Below are 3,351 nucleotides of genomic sequence, written 5' to 3' on the forward strand. Positions count from 1 at the left end.
ATGGCTGCGTCCGATGCCCCCGCGAAACAACGGACCATGCCGGCAACCCTCAGGCTGCGGTTCACAGTCGACGAAGACCTCTGCAGGCCTTCTCCGCGAGGTTCGAGCTGTGAACCCTTTTGCGTCACCCGAAGGCTGGACTCTTGTCTATACCAATCTTCTAATGGCCCTAACACGGGTCTTCACAATTCGGGCAATCCGGGACCGTGTGGACCTGCTGCTGGGCTATTTCCGACAACAGGACACACCCAATTTGCGAAAGTAAGTGTTGCATTTTTGTCTCTCCTTTTCAGTGCACGCTAGAAGGTGCCTGTGCGCTTGCGTGTGCGCTTGTGTTAGTGCGTGCGGCGGGCCAGTGTGTGTCGGCATGGGCGCTGGATTACACATGTACGCGCGTGCCGTTCGCGCGGGCCGTTCGCGCGTAAGAAAAGCCTTCCTCGCGAATATTTCAGAGCATAGACCACCAAGCCCGGCTGGAAAAGTGCGGCATGGTTTTGGGTAACCCAGCTGTAAGGAAGAGCACATAAAAAGATCGAATGAGAGAGCTGCCTAACTGTAGCAAATGTTTTCATCATATCACCCACTTCCTTACATGCAGGCAAGCATGGGCAACCGTTTATATTTGTTCAGTACTATGACAAGGGTGTCAGCTTTCCTAATACCCTGTGAGCGACCTAGCCTGCATCTTAACTTTGGTTAAATTTTAATGATCAAATGCACCAGATGCAACTAAAATATGAATTGGAATCAAGAAGTGTAAGCTATCTAAAAAGAAAAGGGGAGTAGGAGGGTACACACATCGTACAAATATGCTTTTTTAAGAGATTTTGAACATGGGGCATGTTGCTCCATGGAAGGCACAAAGCATCATTCAATTCAATGCATAAGAAATCTTGATGTTAACCTAAGATTTCTTATGCATTGCATTCCTTCAACAAATGTGGGCTTACTGAATACACATTTGATAGATATTTTCAAAAATTTTATTACACCCAAACGAAACCCAAACACTCCTAAGTTCCATTATTGTCGGGGTGAATAGCTGACGGAATCAGGTTTACTTAGCTGAGAGTTTCACTTTTTTTTTCAGTGTGGATTATTTTTTAGTGATTCAACCCGGTGCAGTGAGAGTGACAATGCTGAGTAACACAGAATAAATCAATATTTTAAATCATCCATTTCATTAGGTCTGGGACGGAGGAGCAGTATGCAGAAAAAGACCGGCTGCTCCAGGAGATATGTGACCTTGCACGGGAGTTTGGACATAGACCGAAGACTGCACCAAGGAAGGGGCGCTCAGGAGCAGCCGCCTGCAAGCGCAGGCCACAATCTTCAGCTGCTGCCCAGGTGCGAGCAGCGAAGGCAGCAAGAGATGCAGCCGTGGCCCGCACCGCCCACTTGCCAGTGCCGTCAATGTCGGCGGTCGATGCAGATGAAGAACCAGAACAGTATGGTAATAACACACCTTATTCTAGCATTAAATGAAAGTTGATTGCAACTCATTCCTGTCTTTACTTAGCTACGCATTTCAGAGAGTGAACTTTAGCAGAATGAAGCAGGAGCAAACATAACGCAAATGGGGTTAAGAAAATACTTCTCCTAGAAGCTTCTGGATGGCAGCCAACATCTCCTAAAAAGGTGGTGAAGAAGCAAAGCCTCTTAGCAAACTATTAATGGTCACACTGAGGTTTCTGGGAAGTCATTTGGATGAGGACGACACAACAGGCACGTAGCCAGGATTTTATTTCGAGAAGGGGGGGCGGCTGCCTGCCCATGGCAAAATGCTGTATGATGGGGAGGGGGGAGAGGCAGTCCCAGCAAAATGCTTGAGCTCCCACTTCACTCTTGCTCACTCCCTCTTCAGTTATTTACCAGCCTATACAGCCGAGATACTCAAATATATTTTAAGCCCTCGCCTTACAACACCTCTCCTGAGTGGCCGAGAGGCAGCCTTACTTGGCCGGCTATATAAAATATGAAGCAGAAATGCTACAGGTTTATTTCATTTTACTGTTTTGTTTCTAGCATCCCCAGACCTTGGTGAGGAGGGTTCGCCAGCACTGAACCTCCTCATGCAGGCTTAGATGGATAATCCAGAGAGAGAGGAAGAAGAGGACTTCGTAGCCCCCTCCCAGCCTGTCAGGAGCCCTGATAATGCCCCAAGTGGTGCAGGTACTGATGAGAACGTGCCACCTACACCGGCGTCCAGATCTTCAGGTGCCAGGCGTAAGTGAGGAAACAAGAGTTCAAATTACAGTGCGTAATGTCACCAGTAGCTTTAGTATCATGAAAGGGACCAAAAGCCACTTATACATGTCATTGGCTAGCATACCTTCCCATAATGTTTGTTAAACTAGCAATAGCAATTAAAAACTGAAGATACAAAGTAAGAAGATACAAAGATACAGTAGAATATACCCCTGTATCATATTGTTGACACAGTATTTTTTAACACAGGAAAAAGAAGGCAGCAATCGTCTGAGATGGACTTTCTTGAGCGCCGGTCAGAGCAGGAACTCGCAAGAGAAGATAGGCGTTTCGCCCTTGAAGAAAGGGACATGGCGCTGAGAGAGATGCAAATGTCGTTGGAGCAACTCAAGTACCAAGAAGATGCAAAGGACCGCGCTGAAGCACGGCAGGCTCTGGCGGAAGAAAGGCGGGCACAGGCCGAGGAGCGGCAGTTCCAGGCAGAAGAGCGAAAGATTCAGATGGAGGAACGAAGGGCAGCAACAGAAGAAAGGCGGTTGCTGATTGCTCAGCAGGAGCTGCAAATTCAGCTCCTGACTAGACAAATTCAGAAGTAAAGTTGGAGATTTAAAGTATTACAGGCTGCTAAAAATGAACCCTGAATTGGAACACAGTACGCTAAACATAAATATGTGCCTTAACAAGACATTGTACTCATTGAGAAAAAAAATTATACAAGAACACTTTATTATTGCACTCACCATCACACTGAACTGCACTGCAATATATATTTAATTCACTCCGTTGCACTCACCATCACACTGAACTACACTGAAATATATATAATTCACTCCTTTTTATCACAGCTGTGAGAAAACAAACAGCTACTACAAAATAGCATCCTCAGTATGTATGACTAAGTAAGATCACAATTTCTAAATACATAACTGGTTATCACTAGGGTTCAGCGTTGTCGGTTTCTATTTTTTCAAAATTCGGCGTACCTTTTTCGGTGTTTATTTTCAAATACAATTTTTGTTTCTTTTCGGCATATATTTATGCCCACAAAAGTTTATCGGCTTTTTTCGGTGAATATAAAATAAACAACACCGGATCAGATGATCCTTGTACGTAGCTCTGATATTTCTGATCACTCAGAGTAAC

At 45.3% G+C, this 3,351-nt stretch overlaps 1 pseudogene; it reads left to right on the top strand.

Annotated features, from left to right (window-relative positions):
* LOC120843140 lies at window positions 1-2,804 on the top strand (annotated as a pseudogene).
* The last annotated feature ends 547 nt before the right edge of the window (window positions 2,805-3,351 follow it).

This window comes from Ixodes scapularis, unplaced genomic scaffold (genome assembly GCF_016920785.2).
Source record: "Ixodes scapularis isolate PalLabHiFi unplaced genomic scaffold, ASM1692078v2 PGA_scaffold10__122_contigs__length_95168666, whole genome shotgun sequence".
Taxonomy (NCBI): Eukaryota; Metazoa; Arthropoda; class Arachnida; order Ixodida; family Ixodidae; genus Ixodes; species Ixodes scapularis.